General features: G+C 41.5%; 1 long non-coding RNA gene across 1 annotated transcript in view; it reads left to right on the plus strand.

Annotated features, from left to right (window-relative positions):
• The window catches only part of LOC128832248 (uncharacterized), a 32,856-nt gene extending 13,343 nt beyond the window's left edge, over window positions 1-19,513 (plus strand). The window contains exons 4-5 of the long non-coding RNA XR_008443940.1: window positions 11,495-11,661; window positions 17,440-19,513. This is a non-coding gene — a long non-coding RNA (uncharacterized LOC128832248). The remainder of the gene's footprint in view (window positions 1-11,494; window positions 11,662-17,439) is intronic.
• Window positions 19,514-21,482: the final 1,969 nt, after the last annotated feature.

Genomic DNA, 21,482 nt, shown 5'->3' on the forward strand with positions numbered 1-21,482 from the left:
TGGGCACAATCCAAGGAATGGAACAGAATAGAATAAATAGTTTTGCAAAGAAAACTGTACTTCCACTGTATTTCCACATACCTGTAACTGTGTCAGATCCCAGTTACACTTAACATTATTCTATATGCAGTGTAAATGAGGCATGATTCTTTGACCAGCCATAGCTGCGGATTCTCTCTGTAGCTATGGTCAAAAACAGAAACGTGGCCCTTCTAAATTAAGAAGAGGACATGAAAAAAAAAAAAAAAAGAGTCTAAGAAGGCCACATATTTTATTCCAACTGTCTCCAATGTCCAATTTCTTCTCAGGGATGCCTGCCACAGACCCCATTATCACACAATTGAAAGCATTTAAAATAGGGGAGATTTCTTCCCAACTGCTTTCACCAGACTTGTCCTTTATCATGCCTTGTCAAGAACACCTTTCTTCCACTTGCTAAGGCCCCCTGCTACTTAAAAAGGAAAAACTGCCTCCAGACAGACATGTCCCTAAAAAGAAACCACAGAACACAAACTTCCTGTCCATCCTCTGGCTGCCGATTCACATCCTCGGGGATGACAGTCTGTGCAGAAAACTTCAAATGCCTCCACAGTTCAGAGAATGGAAGTGGGGGAAGGAGGAGGAAGGGCTAGAAAAAACACACTTCCCACATGGATTGATTTTTTAATCTGTTTTACCCTCAAAAAACGTCAGTATGAAATCCTGCAATATCAAAGTTTGCTTTTGATGGCTGTTCATTGTTTATCCCCAAATCACTGTTAAATCCAGAGGAGAGGATACTGTAGAGAATAGCTAGGGACGGGTTCTCTTTCCAGCTCCACCACTGACTCATTGTTTGGCTTTGGGCAAGACATTTAACCTTGCTGTGCCTCAGTTTTCCATTTGTTAAATGGTGATACCATTATTTACACTTGTTTTAAGCCCTCTGAGATCTTTAGCTTAAAAGCACTGTAAACCAGATCTTCTGCTTGCGTAAACCAGCGTAGCTCTAGCTGTGGAGCTTGCCCTATCTATGCCCCAAATACCGTGGTTGTCAGTGTTTTTTGGAATAGGGTCTATAGATGGGTCCCCAGGGGCTAAGGTGTGTGTATTTTTAAAATGTTATCCACAACACATGTGAATGTTTCAGTTTTGCTGGTGTGCCCCATAGCGTCTACTGGCAATGATATGAGTTGCAGGCTTGGCACCTAATTCGCATGCAGGCACAAAACATTCTCCATCTTACACTGAACTCACTATTTTTGTTGTAGCACAGGCATTTATCCATGAGGGGAAAAAAATCCACCCAACAGCCACCCTGCAATCCCCAAATACAGCAGTTTCTCTATTTTGCAATAAAAACATTCAGTGGCTCTTGTAAGATCTCCTCCTCCTGGTACTAGCTGCTTTCTTCAGGCATTTTGATTCTTTAAAACCTCAGTCAGGAAGACTTGGCCCAGGGGTGGCAAGTCACCAGCACTGATAAAGAAGCTCAGAACTTGAATTGGTTCCACCCTATTGCAGTCACTTTTTGCTGAACAGATAACAGTTTTGTCCAGTCTACACTAGCTGAGACTTAAACCAATTTTCAATACTGGTTCAGCAGGACTCATTTTCATCAAAGGACCCATTTCCTGGAGTAGACAAGTCTGAAATACGTAGTAGCCACCTATGTAATGGAAAGCACAAGCAAAGGGGAAAGTATTTTTTCTGGCCTGGGCTAAATGGTCAGCTACTTGATGTGCTCACAGTATAGATATAATCTCTTATGTAAAGTACAAACAAAACTGCTGATGCAAGGTCATGAAGTCCCGAACAGACCATAACATAACCTAAGCAGGGGACTTGTTTGAATTTGAAAGAGAAACCCATTTACTAATACTCTAATTCATACCTAACAAACAGAAGTAGCTGAACAGTGATAACCCTTATCAAATTGCAATATGCATATACAGTATTCCAGAGGTTCTGATCACTGACTATGAATGCCAGTCTTCTAGGGCAGAATTTTAGTAATTTGCTAAGACCTATCAGTTTGAGCACATTAATTCTATCTATTTATCTGGGGTTTTTCCACAGCACCTATCACTATAGTAACTAAGCTTGTCACCAAAATACCTGCAGAGTAATAGGATGGCCGAAAGAGCTACTTAGGCAGTAAAAAATAGTGTTAAGAAAGCTAAACATAGCAGTAAAGATCTGTATCTAGCCCTGTTGAATCTTAAATACACCAAGCAAAGGACTGTCTTCCCTAGCACAAATGTTAATAGACAGACAAGCTGGGATTTTAATTCCCATTAGACTTCAGTTTCTCAAAGATAATCAAATACCGCACTTACTCAAATAGCTTAAGAAATGGGAAATAAAAATATTGTATTACTACAGACATTCAAAACCCCTTGCCAGGACACCAGTCCACCCAAGGACAGAAGATAAGAGCTGGAGGACAGCAAGACTTGTCATCCTATAGCAATGGCGCAGTCATCTATTGTGGAAACAGACAGCCTGAGGTACTAGAGAAATCATCAAGATTTACTTGAAATACTTGAGATTTCCCAGATATCTTTTGATACAGGAGAAAAAGCTTGATTTCTCAGATGAAGAACAGCTGGGGATAAAAGAGGATCAGCATGAGCACCTGCAGACTCCAGTATCTCCATAGTCACCAAGTCCAAGTAATACATAGATGAAGCCACAAATTAATCAACCTGGAATGAGTCATGTTAGTGGCTGTGTCCTGAGAATACCAGCCAGATCTACACAGCATTGAAATACACTTTAAATGAACTAAGTAAGGGCCAGATTACACCACCATTACTCGCATTGCCTAGTACCTTACTCTGTGAATGGTCCCACTGATTTCAATTAGTTACTATGGTGATGAGTGCTCATTAGATAAAAGACAATTGTGCTCAAACTGGTGGGTCTTAGTAAATTTCTAAAACACTGCCTTACTCTGAGTATTCCCATTGAAACCCTTTGCTATTTCAAAGTTACATACTTAAAGTTGCTAAATTGGGCAGTGGGGCATAAGTATAGGTATTGAGTTACTAGTCTCAGAGGGCTCATTTGTGCAACACTTACTCATGATGATGACCACATACCCATGTAGTCCTATTGATTTCAGTGGGACTGCTCCTGTGAGTGAATGCACACCAATGTGTGGCTTGCAAAATCAGACCCATAGTGACTATCCTAATGAAATCATGTACCATTAGTATGGTAGTGACTTTGGGCCAGATTCTGCTCCCTATACTCATGTTGAGTAGTACCTTACTCCTCAAGCAATGTCATTGATATAACTGAAAAATCAAACTTTCATTTTTTTCTCCTGCATCAGTTGGATTACTTCTGAAGGAGTAAACCCCTACTTGACATGAGTACAAGTAGCAGAATCTAGCCCCATGCTAATACCTGAGTTATACATCTGAGCATGCCCAGTACAAACTAGAGATGTTGGGGGAAAAAAATCACACTGCCTGCAGTTTGTCCATTTAATCTACCATAGGACAAGAAATTAGACCTTGTTTACGCTAACATTTTTCTTCAAATTCCCACCTTTACAGCTCCACCATTGGTAGCCACAGTAGGACAGCTACTGTAGACAGACAGCTGGAACAACTCAGAATAGGATTAGCTGCCATAGGAGTTGAAATGCTGGTGACTAATATACACTATTATCCCCACCATTGCAACCACCTGGTGGTAGTGCAACAGAAGGAAAGCTAAAGAAAAATGATAGTATAGCTACAACTACAAAAGATTATCTGAAGCTGATGAAAAACACAAAGCTACACTACTTAAGCTCAAGAAAGGTGACCAAGTACTTGTAAAGCAGCCAATCAATTAAATAAATGACCATGTTGAATTCAAGGAGAAGAAAGGAAGTCTTCTTACAGCTGAGACTGGTAACCATAGAATGACCCAGAACTCATTATTCATCAAAAGCAATTGGCTAGCTCAGTTCCAAGCTGAGCTTTCCCCAAACACCTGACTCACCTATGGCCACAAGCAGAAGTGTGTCTGTGTCAGCCTCTCTGACAAAGCTGTTATGTTCACACACACATATCATGAACAATATATCACAATTGTAGTAGTATAAGTAAAATGTGTTCTCCTTGCATGTAATGCTTTCTTCCAAGTTTACCTCATGCTTGAAAAGTTGATAAAGCTGGATAAGCACATTAAGTATTTTCCCAATTTATTAGAAAATATTAGCAAGTCTCAATTACTAATTTTTTTTAAAGAAAGGGGAGTGTTGTTTTATAGATTCATAAATTCCACAGCTAGAAGGGACCATTGTGGTCATCTTGTCTGACCTCCTGCATAACACAGGCCCTAGAACTTCCCCATAATTATTCATAGAGCATATTTGTTAGAAAAAAAAATCCAATCTTGATCTAAAAATTGTCAGTGATGGTGAATCCACTGTAACACGTGGAAAAATTGTTACAGTGGTTAATTACTCTCATCATTAACATTTGTTGTTGTGTTTATAAAAGAGCTGATGTCATTCAAACAGCTCCTAGAAGGACTATACAATCAGCAAGTACACCACTATGTAGAGTATGTTTGCCCACCAGATAGTTCATGATGTATCTGTGCATGCTTAATAAAACTGAGAACATATGCATAGATGTAGGAGGCCAAAACACCAACTCTGGATTTAACAGTCAGAGTTCCCTGTTTATTTTCCTTGCACGTCTGGAACACCCACAAAACACCCCAGACGTCGTTGAGATTAGTGGTGCTGTAGGCCGTGGAAAATAAATACAGCTAAACAGTAGGATGTAGATTACTTTTGCTTCTTTAAGCTTTACACTGGGGAGATGGATGGCAAAGGCAAGTCTGGAAAGGGGTTCCCACTGTTAATGATGCCCCTGCCTGAGGAAATGATCACAACTCCTTTTTAACTCTGTCGACCACATTATCCTGAAGAGGAGAAAGTCTTATGATCGTAAAAGGCAATACCACTTCTACCACCCCCACCATCCTTTGAATACCCAAAACTCAAACCAGACCCCTAAAACCAGCGTTCTGGAAAGCTCCTAAAGTTTTGTTTTTCATTCCCATGAGTCTTTGCTCTCCCAGGTTTGAAGAACAAAAAGATTGGAAGAAAAAACTGGTCCAGAGTGAGAAACAAAATTATGAGTCATAATTCACATAGCCAAGTCTAATACTGTTCCGCTTGCAAGGTGAAAAAGTAGCACATGAAGACTTCTGTTTGTAAAGTTGACTCTGAGGAGACTGAACTTGGAGTGAGACATGGATGCACAGGTCTTATCCTTCAGAACCTCCCAGGCTATATATTATCCAACTATTGCAGTTCCATACAGTAGTATGGCAGGCCAACAACTCCTAGAATTTCATCTCTCTTCCCCACTGCTTTCCTCTCATGTTTGGTCTCACGCCACAGTTTAGATACAATCTCCATGCTCTATGTATTCATATCTTCCAAGGGCAGGGATCTTATTAGCTCTCTCTCATTGCTACTGGAGTTCTTCCTCAGGGGCTTCAGCTGATGGCTGATTCAGATAACTTCTTGAAGAGCTCATAGCAAAGAAGAGGTAAATTAGGGACTACATAAAGCACCAAAAATAGAAAGCTCTCCTCCACCTGCCAGGTCCTTCCAAGTTATGTTAACTCTAAAAGGCTCACTGGCACTATATTAGTGTGGAGGGAGATTTCAAAGGCACAAATGACAGCTTAGGCACCCAACTCCCATTGGCTGTTGATAATATTAATAAAAGCTAAACTCCAGCTGTCAATCTAACCCCTCTACTCAGTTGCTCATAACTTTCTCAAATTGTGTGGGACTAAATTTATTATACTTGGTCTCAAACCATAAGTGATTTAAAAAAAAAAAGTTAGAACAAAGTTAGTTCAACCACTTTTCAGTTACATAAGCATTGGGAAAAACTCAAGCCCTGATTCTGCAATCTAATCTTTGCAGGTGCAAGGACCTGTCCATATTGATCTGATTATAGGATCAGGGCCTAAGTTCCCTACATGCTCTGATCAGAAATTTTTTACTCAAATGGCTGAAGTGAGAAACTTCAAACTTGCCTCCTTTGAGACTTAAAAATCAAACTGAAAACTGGGGCAGTATTTTTAAACTACTAATGCATAAAGATGGCAATTTCTGCATGTTCACTAGAGCTTTTCTATCTGTATTTCAATTTTTAAATGCATCCTAATGATGTTAAAAATGTTCCCATTCAATGCACCCTCCTGCACAGACACAGCTGATGGAGTCTGTAAGCTTTACAAACTGAATATTTCCAGTTCAAGGAATGTATTTCACTTAAGTGTAGCTTGTAATTTCTGTAGACTGAATAGCTCCATATCAAAGGACTTGCAACAGCAGTTAAGGATTGCTAAATTAAGAATAGGTTTTAAAAGCCACTAGAACTGTGAAGTCTTCTGAAGATTTTGTGCACTGAAATCCTATCTATCTAAAGTGCCCAATCACCGTGGTATCTATTTGTGAAGTACTTCTATACATGAGGACTTTACCACATAAAGACATCCCTAACCCACAAAAATATTTCTTATCATCTGTATACTATGATGTAGTTTGTTTTTCTGTACAGAAATTCATCCTTGTGCAGAGGACCAGCAAAAGGATAAGTCACTGCTTAAGCCCTATTACTTGTTTTGAAGGTTTAAATGGTGCCTACATATTGGGCTTCTACACAGGAGCAAATTTCATGCTATTTGAATAAACACCCACATGAGATCAAGAAAACACACCTAGTTTTAGCTATAATCTTAAACTGGTTCACTAGTATTTTGCTCAGTAACAATGCATTCATCTTTTATTTTAGGTGAAGCTGAATTATTTACATCTAATATATTGACTCATTTGCAGCTTTTATAACTGGTATTGCTTTTATAAAAAAAGGTGTGGTTTTTGATTAATTTCATGGGTTGAAAACTCTCATTGTGTTACTGACTGTCTTGTGGGATTTGGTTTTTTTCTTAGAGATTCTGGTGGCTGTGTGAGAATCTCATTTAAAAAAAAAACTAGCAAGATTCTAGCCCTTATGGTTGCAGATAAAAGCTTGAAAATAAGGCTCAAGTGCACCTTAAAGACTCAAAGCCAGAAGGCAAATAAAAAACCCCAAATGTATTCTTTTTTTTTTTAATTTCATGATTTTTTTTTGCAGCCCAACTCATGATTTTTGCATGTCTGGAGGTAACAATGTGGATGTGAGTCATTCACATTTAAGCAATTTGTTGGAAGAAATGTAAATAAATATACTGTGTTATTTTAATCATATGTAAGGTGAACCGTTTCCAAACATTCAGCATAAAATGAACATTTAGTTTGCTGGATTACATTTAGGCAGACATGGGTGAAATTATAGTACCTCAAGGATGTCTTAAACATTTAAACTATGATGTAAAATATATATGTCCCCAGGTAACCATGGAAAACATTTAAATGCTGTATAGTAATACAGGGAGTATGTCTAGTTGTAAGAGGAGAGGATTGAAAATCAGGAGTGCTCATATGCTTTTATATTAAGTATATCAACAGATCAGGCATATCTGATTGTCACACATTCCATGCCTTGGAAAGTTTTTCTGCATTAGCACTGCTGAGGTAACTGTTAAGGTTTTGCATTAAAGGGCAAGTTTGATGAAGCTGGTGTAGGTATTGCTTTTAGGATTTGTTGGAGATGGAAGTAAAAGCATTAGGGAGCACTGGAGTGTGTTATCGACAGTATTTTAGGCAATATGAAGGTGGGAAGAAAAGCACAAATCTTTCCCCTTATATTATTTCCCTGCTTTTAAAGTTTTGGGTGATTGAAGTTGTGCCCACTCATGCTATCACTGTTCCATAATACAGTAGAGCTTACCTATTAAAAATATGGAACACATAATATAGCAGTAAGCTGTATTAATTGTTAAAAGTTAACTTTTGATCGATTTTTTTTAAAATTCAAATGATACAAAATACATTTTTTTGCAGTGTTGTTTTAGCCATGTTGGTCCCAGGATATGCGAGAGTCAAGATGGGTGAGGTAATATCTGTTATTCGACCAACTTCTGTTGGTGAAAGAGACAAGTTGGGTGAGGTAATATCTGTTATTGGACCATTCTCAAACCACTCACCACACAAAGGGCCAGCTTCATCCAGGACACAACCAACTTCCTCCAGAAATTCCACAACATTAACAACCGCCCTCAGAACAGAACCTTGTATCATGGATGTCACCTCCCTATACAACAACGTCCTTCATAATAGTGGCATCTCTGCCTGCCTCAAATATCTACAAGATAGTGGACAACACTCAGATATCCACCCCAAACACATCACCAATCTCATCCATTTCATCCTCACTCAAACCAATTTTACATTCAACAATCTCTTTGTCCAAATCATGGGAACAGTCATGGGTAGTAAGATGACTCCCCAGTGTCAACCTCCTCATAGGCCACCTTGAGGAAGAATCTCTGAACAAATGCACAACAAAACCAACGATATACCTGAGATATGTCAATGCTATTTTCATCCTTTGGACAGATGACCTAAACTCCCTCATAGATTTACACTACAATTTCAACATTGACCACCCATCCATCAAATTCTCTCTATAATACTCACACCCCAGCATCAACTTCCTGGACACCATGATTAACTTCCAACAACAGAACTCTACATACAACTATACACAAGAAACCCACAGATCACCACATTTACCTTCAGATCCAGTAACCACCCCAAACATACCAAGAAATCTGTTATCTACAGTAGGCATTCAGAATATGTTCTCAGGAGAAAGTCCAGGATACACACCATAACATACTTAAAAGCACTTTCAGTGAACAAGGACACTCCACAGAGTAGTAGATTTCATCATGGAGCAGGCCATGTAAATACCCTGAAAGAACCTGCTTCAATACAGAAATAAAACCCCTCCAATCACACACCTCTAGTTGTTACCTACCACTCCACACTGGAACTCATACAAGGTATCATCAAACAATTAAAATCCATACTTGATGGGCATCACATCCTGAAAAAAATCTTTCCCAAACCCCTTCTTCTGGCCTTCAAACAACCCCCCAGCCTTGCTACAAGTTCATTATCAGAAGCAAACTGCTCACAGACCAGGACACACAAACTCAAAGCGGAACCAGACCCTGCCAGAGCAACAGAAGCAAAACTGCAGACATATTTCCACTGCTGTGATGATCAATACCCCTCCCCACCACCACACATCTTTATAGATCCAGTGGTCCTACACGTGCCTGTCACAACATGTGGCATACCTCATCCAGTGCACTAAATGCCCCAATAATAATTACATGGGTGAAACCAGACAATCACTACACTGTCATATGAACTCACACAGAAAAATGATAAAAGACAAAAACACCATATCATTCTTGGGCAAACGCTTTTCACAAAACGATCACTCCTTATCTGATCTCTCAATCCTTGTCCGCAAAAGAAATCTGCACACTACCTTCAAAAGATGAGCCTGGAAGCTTAAATTCATAACTTTGCTAGACACTAAAAATCATGGGCTTAATAAAGACCCTGGATTTATGGCATAGTACAATAATCTGTAACCCACTGAGACAAGGTGCATCAACCCCACACTGGTGAGATAAGGGTTAAGGAACTACTCTGGATACAGGAAACCACACCCCCTCACCACTGCTGGGCATGCTTCCTGTGACAGGAGCATTCAAAAGAGAGCAGCTCAGCTCAGTCTGGGCTGACCTAGGAGAAAAGCAGTGGGGTGCGGTAGTATCCTACCAGAAAGCCACCAGGGTTCCATGCCACCAGGACCAAGTCTCACAGCCAAGCCACGGGAGGCCCTTCAACCACGGGAACCGAGGGTGACGACTCAATATTGCCAGCCAAGGAGACTCCTCCAGAGACAGACCAGAGAGAACACAGGAAGGATCCCCCAGTATAACCCATGACGATGCCAGAGGGACTGGAGCAAGGGTAGGAAGCAACCTAGGAAACACTCATAATGGTACCAGACCCTATGCCCAGCACAGGGGCTACTCTGTTTTGAAGGGTCGGAACCTGGTGGAGTAGGGTGGACCTGGGTTCCCCTACACTCCTCCCACTGACACATCCAGAACTGTAACCGCTAGGTGAAGTGGCCTTTGGACTAGCGTTATACCCCAGAGTATCACCATTTGATGGTAATGCTCGCCCAGAGCACAGTCAGCTCTCCACACCCACTAACAATCTTTTTTGTCTTACGTTTGCAGATTTGTTAACAAGCCACTTCATCTTGGGACTGGTCTCTTAGAATATGTCTTAACTATTTATGCTAAACAATCTGTTCCACCTTGTATTTACCTCTGACTGTCTGAGCACCTTTCCCAGACCTGAAGTAGAGCTCTGTATAGTTCAAAAGCTTGTCTCTTTCACCAACAGAAATTGGTCCAAAAACAAATATTACCTCAACCACAAAATAAGATCATACTTTTAAAACATTCCTTACTGAGTAACAAATTATATTGTTAAAACTGAATGAATGTTAAAACTCCAAATTTACTTTTAATTATTTTTGCTTTTTATTTACTTTTTTTGCATTTCTCTGAGCTTGGTGTCGCCCTATGTAGAATACACAGAATCAGTGCAGTGGGAGGATGGCAAAGGCATGGACGATCATGGCAATGTTCAAATCCATCTGAAGAGGGTAAAAAAAGGTTGCACCCTTGTTGACAAGTGCCAATGCACTCCAGGCATCTGCTGTTACCTGTATGACCCTGGCAAGCCAGATGCCATCGCTTGCCAAGACTGCAGGCATTAGCTAAGAACTAACAAACTCCTAGCTTGAGACCAGACCAGTTCACATATATGTTAGTTTTGCTCAGAATAGGTATTAGTCTGATAAGAATATATTTAGTGTTTAGACTCTATGAAACGCTTGTAAGTTGTTGCATGCATTAATTTCACTTGTAATGTTGGTATGCCATGCTATAAGAAAATATGTAAGTTTTGCTTTATAACTTTGAAAATGTTTTCTCTGAACTTTTGAACCCAGACATAGATATCACCCTCCCCCACCCCTCACCCCCACATACACATACACATCAGAAAGACTATCAAAATAAAATGGGCCAATAAGGAAAATTGGAATACAAAGAATTAGTTAACGGCCATATCGCACCTGGGAAATGCTACATGCAAGGAACCTCGTCCTGTGGACTTGGAAGCTGAATGAAGGAAATAAAACAAAGCTACATAAAAATTTCCCATTTCTCTCTCTTTGCTGTTTGAACTCTGACAGGGCCAGAGACTCTAAACTGAGGCAAAGATCCCCAGGAGTTAACCCTGGGTCAACCTTGAAAGACGCTTTGAATTGACAGATCACTACAACTCTGTCACTCTTAGGATTTAGATGATAACTCATTTGTGTGTATATGTTTGCTTGCTTTAACCTGTGAATAACTCTATTTCTTTTTCCTAGTTAATAAACCTGTAGATAGTTTATTATAGGATTCTTCTTAGCATATGCGCAATGTGTCTCAGGTGGCGTGTGAACAGGATTCCTCATCAAATTTGGTCCACTGGTTGGATCATTAGCTTCCCCAGCTTGGGCCAGGTACTGACGTGAACGCTGATCCATGCCCCCCATTACAGGATTGGCTACAGGCATTGTCCTTGGTGTAAGATCTGGTATACCAATTGATCTGGAGGTAAGTGACTGGTCTCTTTGGACTGGAAGCAACCTGAATATTGTGTGATTTTTTTGAGGGAGTAAGTAATCATTTATCACTAAATGCAGTTTGTCTGGGTGGCAAGACAGATTGGAGAGCCTAAGGGGAATGTCTGTGACTCCATGCTAAGACTGTTATAGTGATCTAGGAGTTCACATTTGTTACTGACTTGATGAAATCTAATCACAGAACACACCACCATTTTGTCAAGTATCAGAGGGGTAGCCGTGTTAGTCTGAATCTGTAAAAAGCAACAGAGGGTCCTGTGGCACCTTAGAGACTAACAGAAGTAGTACTGTTACTACTTCTGTTAGTCTCTAAGGTGCCACAGGACCCTCTGTTGCTTTTTACACCACCATTTTGGGGTGTCTGCCTTGTTCTGACAGTCTGCCCTGAGGTAGGCACTCACAGTCATGAGCAATTCCAGACAGCATGACAACCTGAACATCTGGGAGCAATTGAGGCTCCAATCAGACCCCAGGCTGCAAATATGAATGACAAACTGTGGCCATATCACTCTCTCTCAGTGCCTCTGACTAACTTGCCCAGTTCCTTCCATCTGGATTGACAGCCAATTACCTCTCATCCATGCCCCAATCTTTATTCAGAACTAAGACATCACTAATTTGTACAGGATGAGTTTGATGAGATAGAGATACATAGAGGAATACCACTGAAAACACTGTAGCCCGTACCTCTGCAACAGTCTTCCTAATGGCCCCACCTACTTCCTAACAGCCCTGACCTTGAAAAAAAAGGGTGACCAAACAGAACCCAGTTTGCAAGTGCATTTAGGGCAGATGAGCAATTGCCCAGTATTACCCTTGTGGTTCTCTCTGAATGAAAGGAACAGAGCCGTTCAAGAGTGATTGATGATCTCTACTAGAGTCCACAGGTGTATTAAAACCAATGTTATCAAAAGGTAGATGACAAATATCAAAGACTCAGCATGGACAGATTGGGCCAGATCCTCAACTGACATAGCTCACTTTAAATGAATGGCGCTATGCCTGCTTACATGAAGTGGGCCCTAATTTTCTCCTGACAGGAGATCAGCAATCAACACAACCAGCACCATCTCCTTGCTAAAATTAGGTCTAAAAACCAACCTGAATAGGGTCTAAAAGACAGAGGGAATGTCTACACAGCAATGTAAGCCCAAGATTAGTGGGATTGAGTCCAGCTGATCCTGCACTAGAGAACACAGATCTTGAGCATCTATACTGATTGTTAACCCTACATTAAGAATTTTCTAACCTGGGCTCAAACCTGCAGCTCTGGTGTCCACACTGCAACATGCCAACCCAAGTCAAACCAACCATATTCCAGACTCCCTAGTGCCTTCCTGAAATGTGGCCACTCTAGCCTTCTGACTGTCGTGCACTGTGGGAGAACTTGACTGTCCACCTCACATGTTACATACAGTTTGAACAGCCCTCCAACACATCCTGTGGAGCCATCATTTTGGTCAGTGTGCTACCAACTCCCAGAGCTAGCAATATGGAGGAGACGCCTTTTGTAAAACTTCTCTTGCTTGCACTTTCACTCCTATGTCAAGAAATGGGCAGAGCTTCTATGAGATGCTGGTGGATGTTCTGGTGGTATTTTCTGATCCCCCAAAGATGGAGCTTGTGATGGAGGAGGCAGAGGAGGACACAGACATGGCAGACTCAAACTGGCTGATGTGGCTCGTGACATTCGGTACAGCCTCTGAGTCCCCCTATGTAGACCGGCACTTCTGGATGGGACTTATGTGCCCACAGTTTGCCCTCCTCAAGGAGCATTAGAGTACATGAACCGCAAAGGGTACTACCCCATTGTTATGCAGGTCCTTGTGGACCACAGAGACCAATTTATGAATGTCATTATGAGCTGCACTGAAAAGTTCATGATGGCAAGGTTTCTTGCTCATCGGGAATCTATATTCATGGACAGGCTGGGACATTATTCCCATCAAATGCCATTGTCATAAATGGAATTACTGTCCCCACCATTTTTTTGGAGGACCCCACATACTCCCTTTTGCCTTGGTTTATAAAACCATATCCTGATTTCAATGGCCCTGGCAAAAGAAGGTTAAATTACACTCTGAGCAGGTGTGGAATGGTTGTTGAATGTGCTTTTGGCAGAACAAAATCCCATTGGAAGTATCTACAGACCCGTTTGGATTCCAGTATTATCAGTGTTGTCCATATTACTAGGGTTTGCTGTGCTCTTCACAATCTTTGTGAAGCCAGAGGTGAGCCATTTCCCCTGGAATGGACCTATGACAGCAAGGAGTTGCTGAATCAGCCAGAAAGTGCAGCTACTGCTGCTGGAACTGGATGCACTCAGACAACAGAAGTCAGCTTTGTGCTCCTGCCTTATGGACTTGCATGGCTCAATGGAAGAGGGAGAATAATACCTTTACAAATGTGCTTGTGGAGGAGGGGGGAAGGGAGCTGATTAATTATGGGGAGGGGGATCAGTGCTTGGGGATGCAATGACTTATGAAAGACTTGACCACTTATCCACTGGTGGCAGGATTGAGTCAAAGTAAGGATTGATGTACAGAAGTGACTGAAGTATGGATTGATGTAGCTAACTATATTCAGAAATATAGTTTGTATACTAATTCCTAATTGCCCCATATCATGTCTTCAAGTTCACCTTTATTATTTTAAATACACATTTTGTATGAGGTGATACAGTGATAGCAATAAACTTTCTTGATAAAATAAAAGGCTTTATTTATAAACACATATTGAAATAGTACATCATTCACACATTGCCACACAAGCCAGCTGCCATTACCACACCAAAACACCAGTAACAACAGAAAGAAAAAAAAATAAAAATAAAAATGCATAAACAAGGGCAAACAGTGAAACCATGTACAAGACAGAACCCCACTACTGTTGCATGTTTCCTGGCCTCCTATTATCCTTTCCCTTCTTTCCCTCTGTGCTCTTGGAACCAGGGGACAGGGATGGAGGAATCCACAGGGGAAGGGATCAATATGGAGGACTGCCTGGGGCAAAGCTGCCCTCTCTCATCACTCATGGGGCCTGATTGCATGGGCCACCTAGCCATTGACTTTTCCAAACTGTTTCTTGACTCCATCACAGGGGATGCAGGTTGTGGTGTGAGTGATGCAGCAGGAGCTGGTACTCTTGCAGCCATTAGTGTCACCAGCTGCTCAAACAGTTCTTTCTGCTGATCTCTGTCCTCCTCCCATAGCTGCCATTCCTGTTCCAGGAATTGTGAAGCAAATGCCTCTTCCCATGTCGAATCTTGTCCTCAAGCTGTGCAGCCACCTTGAGTCTTTCCTCTTGTCATGACTTTCCTCTAGCTGTAAGTCCCCATCTTTGGTACTCAGCCTGCTTGTTGGCCCTGTCCAGAACTTCATCATAAGTTCATCACGGAAACACTATCTCTTGGAACAGTCCATTGGCCGAGTCTTCTGCTGCACTCTGAGTGAGTTCTGGGGGTACTGCAGGCTGTAGAAGTTGAGGGGCCTCTAATAGGACAAGACACAGAGGATTATTGTCTTAAATAGCTCAGTGCAGGAGCACAGAAAATATCCTTGTGGAATTTCAAGGACATAAAATGTTACTTCTCCAAACTGAACTTCAAAGTATTGTGAGACGGATGCTTAAGATCACAGACGCTCCCTGGACACAGCCTGGTTAATCGCAGTGAAAGAAGTGCAGAGACAATAGTAAGTTTAACAACTCAAAGTTGCTTTCTCCCCCCAAAAAAACTGCAAAAAACTACTTGGGTTGGGGGTGAGAGGAGTGTGGTCAGTGGCCATGCTACAAACGCTTTTTCTATCATTTCAGGCCTTCCACATTTTGAAGGACATAACTGCTCTTATGGTGCCAAACTGGCAAAGGGAGATGTTGTTATTCCAAGCAGCTGGTGGGAAACCTGCAGCATATGCAAGCAAAGTATTCAAACATACAGTGATTGAACAGCACATCTATGAGTGGGCTGGTCATCTATTGAGACAGCCTTGGAGAATATGCCCTTCCCTGAAAAGTGACTACCTATCTGGAGTTCCTGCTTCAGGAAAGGTTTGCAGCTATCAGCACATAGGATTGGGTCAGAATTCATGAGGAAATCAACAGGATGCTGCATTAGTTTCCACACATGGCTTAGCCATCCTCCTCAACTTTCTTCTCCCCAGCACATTGCTGGACAAAATTTCAATCTCCAGTTGAATTTGGGACAAATGAATGTGTCACCTATGGACTGCATGGACTACGTTTAACTGAAATGAACCCCCTCCCGACCATCACAGTTTCCATGCGGTTCATTACATCATTCAGTGGCTACAGGGTGGCAATGTAAGGTTATTATTTTTAACAAACAGAAATGCTCTAGCAAAAATCTGTGCCTTTCCAACAAAAATTCACTTTCAAGACTTTTTTACTTTTTCTATTTCCTGGTCACCATCTTGAACTGCACACGGGAGCCAAGCCATTGGGAAACAATCTACCACTAGCGGATACACGCTGCTTGCTAGGGTTTCTAATAACTTTTGCCTTAGTTCACAGAATGAAAATCCCTCTTGTTCCTATATTAATAAACATTAAAATAGAGCCAGAAACTTACCAGGCTCTGGGGCAGCTTCTTTCCCTTCTGTGTCTCCTGCAGGCTCTGCAGCAGGCTGTTCCTCAAGGGGGACATCAAAAAGCTCCTTCAAGTATGACTGCAAGATGTGCTTCTGCTGCTGCTCATGTGGCAAAACCTCCTCAGGGACCATTTCAGCAACAGAGTCACTTTGCGGGACTCATTCAGAGCCTGCTGCTGGTTCCCATCAGTCTCCATGCTGGATTCTGGGGCCAGCAGGGCACCATCCCAGCTCACCGGGTCCTCATGCACCACTGTCAGCTCCATGCTCAGCATCGTACCCAGCACCTCGGTCAAACTCCTCATCAAACAGTCTTGATGTCAACAAGTTACTCAAGGTGCAGTTCTCATCCCTGGTTCTCCTGTATTAAGTCTTGAACTGCTTAAACCGCTCCCTGCACTGGTCCAGCAAATTTGCAATGCTTCCAGTTTCTTCACTATTTGCTGTTATGCGCGATCACTCCTGCTACTCTTACTAAAGTCCACTGGTTTACTGGCCTCACAGCAGACATTTACCAAAATCTGGCTGTGCTCCTGTCACCGTGAAGCCGCACTCTTGGCAAAAGACTTCTTCTGTTCAGTCTCCATTGCAAACACAGAAGGCTCTCTGATTATGTGTTTGCAGCTCAGCGGTTAGAAGACAATGGAAGGGTTAAATGCTGACTCACCGAGCTGCTGCACTACACCAAGGGGGGTTGCTTCTGTTTCCCTGCAGTTGATTGATGATTCTTGGCATAGAGAGGACAAAGCTGGCCCATGGGACTGTGGGGTACTTTTGGCAGACTCCCAGGAGGCTGTGTCTACACTTTAAAGCAATAGGGTTCAAACTCTGGGTCCCAGCTTGACTCAGGCTCAAATCTTCCACCCCCTCAGGGTCCTACGACCCTAGATCCGAGCCTGAGAGATTTGTGGGTAGATGGAAGGGGGGGGAGTTGGGCTCAAGCCTGAGTCTGAGCCCAGACTTACACTGCAGTGTAGACATACCCTCACTGACTCCAAATATTTCTAGAATTAACTCACTACACCCACCTCAATAAATTTCCTCCAAACAAGAAGGATCTGAGATAGGGGGATAACCAGATTAGTTACCAGGACTAAGGAATGATTTCATCAATGAGGGTAACACAACTGTTTCTTTAACAGAAGCTGGCATCTCTTCCTCCACATGGAGGCGTTGATAGGAGTGGCATCTATCAAACTCACATGTTGCAGCCCACACATCTCTCCACATTTACAGAACCTCAGTGAGCGACACCACCCCAGCAAAAAAGACTCTGACCTCACCGCAATAAATATCCAGCTCTCATCAGATAAAAACTACTGGAACAGTTCCTGCTAATCAGGGCTTTGCTGGTGCTGTGATGGAAGTGAGGAAACCTGTCTTTGTTTTTTGCACAGCCATGGCACAAGCTTTCAAAAACAATGTTGCAGCTGGTCAGATGGAGACAAAGACTTCCACCACTTGGTGCCCTATTGTTATGCTTCACCTGTGACAGATCATTTGTATATTATAGTGAACTAGAAAGCCACAGATGAAGAAGAGGGCATTTTGGTGCCATTGTACTAATCAAAAATAAGATACAACTTTTGTAACCCTTCTGCCATGAGCAAGGGCCAGGTTCAAATAGTTTTAGGAGGGACCCCTAGTTAATAAACACTACCAGCTCGAGCCCCCGCACTCAGAATTTCTGAGATCACTGCCTGTTCCTTGTGTCACGCAAGACTTGGTGCCAACATGGAAATAAACTTGTTAAAAAAATACTGTGGATCCATTAAATTAAGTTATGCTGTATAAAGTTTAACCCCTCCAAGGCAGGGGGACGTGCCCCACAGTTTGAAAACCAATGGTTTAACAAATATGTATCTAGACTCCGACCTAATATGCTCCATACAACTGAAATATATCATGCTAGTTAGTGCAGATTGCTTGTTACTATAAGTTAGTACAGTAATAAAAGATAGACCCACACTAAAACCCTTAGATCCAAATATCCCCAATTTGGGAAAGGTCAGAGGAATTAGAATTTGAATTTTGCACCTCAGACTCGTTTCTAGCAATGATTCATGATCATAAAGAGCCTCATCGAGAACTTAACAGCTCTTGGAAAACATCCAGCTGATTGAAAAATAATTGTATTGAATCACCTTGTGCATAGCAAGCAATATGCTGTACTGGTACATGGTTATATAGCTAGCAGCACATAAAGAAATGCCTAAAATACCCGTATTGAGAAGACAGATTTAACAAGTTTCCTGTTTATTATCTTTATCTTCAGATTTCCATGAAACATTGTCCTAAATTCTGATAAAGCTGATATATCCAAATTAAGAGGAAAATTGAGATTTCCCACCCTCTCTCCACTTCTCCAAACTGGCAAAAATTAAACTGCAGAGACAATTCTGTCTTCAGAGAAGAATGCTCACTGATATGCTCATACAGCACCCCCTGCTGGTCAGTTCACGATTCACAAACTATACACTATTTCACTGTAATTGTGTTCCCTTTGTTCATGGCTCTTACTGTACAGGAAAGGTTGTGCAGAGAAAAATCAAATCTTTCCATGAACAGCTTATTTAAAAATAAAGTACCTGATTCTTTCAAGTGATGACAATATTACAACAGTTGATACTACAGTAATTTGAAGTTGCATTGTGCTGCAGTACGCAGTGTCTTGAGGGTGCGCGCTGTATATTTCTCCAAAGATTTATGGTACCAAATATTCATTACAGACAGCACCGCGTGTACAGGCAGCATCCCTCCCAAGATCTTGAAAAATAAGTGAATGGCCCAAGAGGATTATCATGGCATTAACTACTCTGATTGCATTCCCTACAGTTTAATAACATGGATCTATGATTGCAGTTGTATCGGCAGAACTGTAGACTCTTGGAGCAAGAAAAATTGGGGATTATTAACAATGTGAGAGAAGAAAAGGTCACTTGTTGAACTGCACATCTCAGGATGCAGTAATACTAAGTTCTGTGAGGGCAAAAGTAACATGCTTTCCTAACACAGTTCTCAGGAGATTCATGACACTAACAGTGACTCTGTTGGGGTGGCCCTGGATTTATTTGATCTTACTGTGACAGTGTTTTGGCTGAGAGCTTAAAATCATACGTCTGGGAACAAAAATTTGCAGTATCTGTCTCTTTTAAATATTATAGTAATTGCTAGAACATAGTTTGTTAAATTACAATTTATCTGTAGATAGCTATAACACCTGTACATGGCTCACTCTTTGATGTTTCCAAAACATCAATAACAGAAAGAATAATGTATGTTTATACAAATAAAAGATCTGGAAAATGCGATCTGAGCAAAGTGATGGCTATTAACTGCATTGTTCTTCCTTCTTTTTAATATTTTCCCACAGGAAATGTTCTGTCTCCATAGGAGTTTTTAGGTTTGTAGTATTTTATGGGAGAGAGAGAGAGAGAGAGAAAGAGGTAATGGAACAAACTTACAGCTAAAATTACAAGCTACCAATGAGATTAAACATCTCTTTCCTAGGCATATTTACTGAAGATAATACAGAAGTTTCCAGTTCTGTTGTTCCAGCTCCCTATGCTTGTTAAAGTGCAAAAGACAATCTGTAGTTGCTTATTTTGTATCTAAGCAACTGTCAGACTCCATATCTACTAATAAGAAAGGGTATAATTATATGCTGCTACTTTAATTAGTAGCAGATGCCTGTGTTTATTAAATAAAATGTAAGCTTTTCTGCAGTGCAGAATCTTGCTTAGATGCAAATTGCAAATGCACTTTTGCAAGTTTTAAGAGCTTTGCATGACCCTGGCTATATGCATCTGTTGTTTATGATAGATTCTGGGTTCAATACTCAATTGCACTGAGCAACTGATCGATGGAGCTGAGGGGTGGGAGAGGTAAAGGTGGCTCTAAATTATTTTTCTTCCTCCCCTAGTCCTGGGGCTAGCTAGAAGTCTATGGACTGGCTCCCTAAAGACCATTATGCCAGCAAGGATTGCCACAGCACACTGCGCTCTGGCCCCACCTCATTTGGTTCCAAAACACTTCCTCTAAGGGCTGGTTGGGGCATGAGGTGCTACTGCAGAGCTGGTTACACCAGCTTTACACTAATTGAAGATTCTCCCATGTTGAAGGAATCCTCAACTGCCCACTTAGGGCAGGTTTAAGGTTTCTGTGCTGCTCTAGCAGCACAAAATGATATTAGTAAGGCTGAAGATTTGGCAAGAGCTCTCTTATAACATTTTTCTTTAGGAGAAATAGCAAAAACTGGGCCTAGTGCCAAGGTTTGTTCTTCATTTATCAAAGCACACCATGAGTAAATTAAAAATGAAAGCTACAGCCTTCTTCACAAAACAATGTAAATGTATATACAAAACATACTGTAAGGGGCAGGGCCGGCTCCAGGGACCAGCGAAGAAAGCAGGTGCTTGGGGCGGCCAATGGAAAGGGGCGGCGCGTCCGGGTCTTCGGCGGCAATTTGGCAGCGGGTCCCTCAGTTCTTTTCCGAGTGAAGGACCCGCCACCGAATTGCCGACGAATAATGAAGCGGCACGGTAGAGCTGCCACCAAAGTGCCGCCGATCGCAGCTTTATCTTTTTTTTTTAATTTTCTTTTCTTTCTTTTTTTTTCCCCCCTCGCTTTGCCGCTTGGGGCGGCAAAAAAGCTGGAACCGGCCCTGGTAAGGGGACAATCCGGCACTGGTAGGGACCCTGGAAAGGATAGTCTAAAAAAGTATATTCCAACTCTAACGTCTATAATTCTACACTTTTTTATTAGAAGACAACATCTGACATTGTATGGACAAAATTGTATGTCCATTTACTGAGATTTCTAGTTAATAACTGCAAATTGCAAGCCTCCGTGCCTGCAAATTAGAGATGCTAACAGAATAATTGATTGCTCTGTCTTTATTGACTGTCAGTCCTTTCTGGTGTCCTACCCTGACATTTATAACTGCCATTCATACAACTAATCAGGAATTTTGTTAGAACCAAACCAATGAGACTGGCCAGCAAAGTTTGGCTCTTTGCTTTTCCATAATTGGCTACTTGTTACATATTCAATGTTTTAGAATTTATGTGCGTTAAGTAATGAACAAGTAATGATTATTGATCAAGATTAGGGATGTCTTACATGAATCCTGAATGTCTGTCTGCTGCTGTACTTCATACTTCCTAGTCCTTTAGCATTTCTTTGC

This window comes from Malaclemys terrapin, chromosome 2 (assembly GCF_027887155.1).
Source record: "Malaclemys terrapin pileata isolate rMalTer1 chromosome 2, rMalTer1.hap1, whole genome shotgun sequence".
In the NCBI taxonomy this organism is placed as follows: Eukaryota; Metazoa; Chordata; order Testudines; family Emydidae; genus Malaclemys; species Malaclemys terrapin.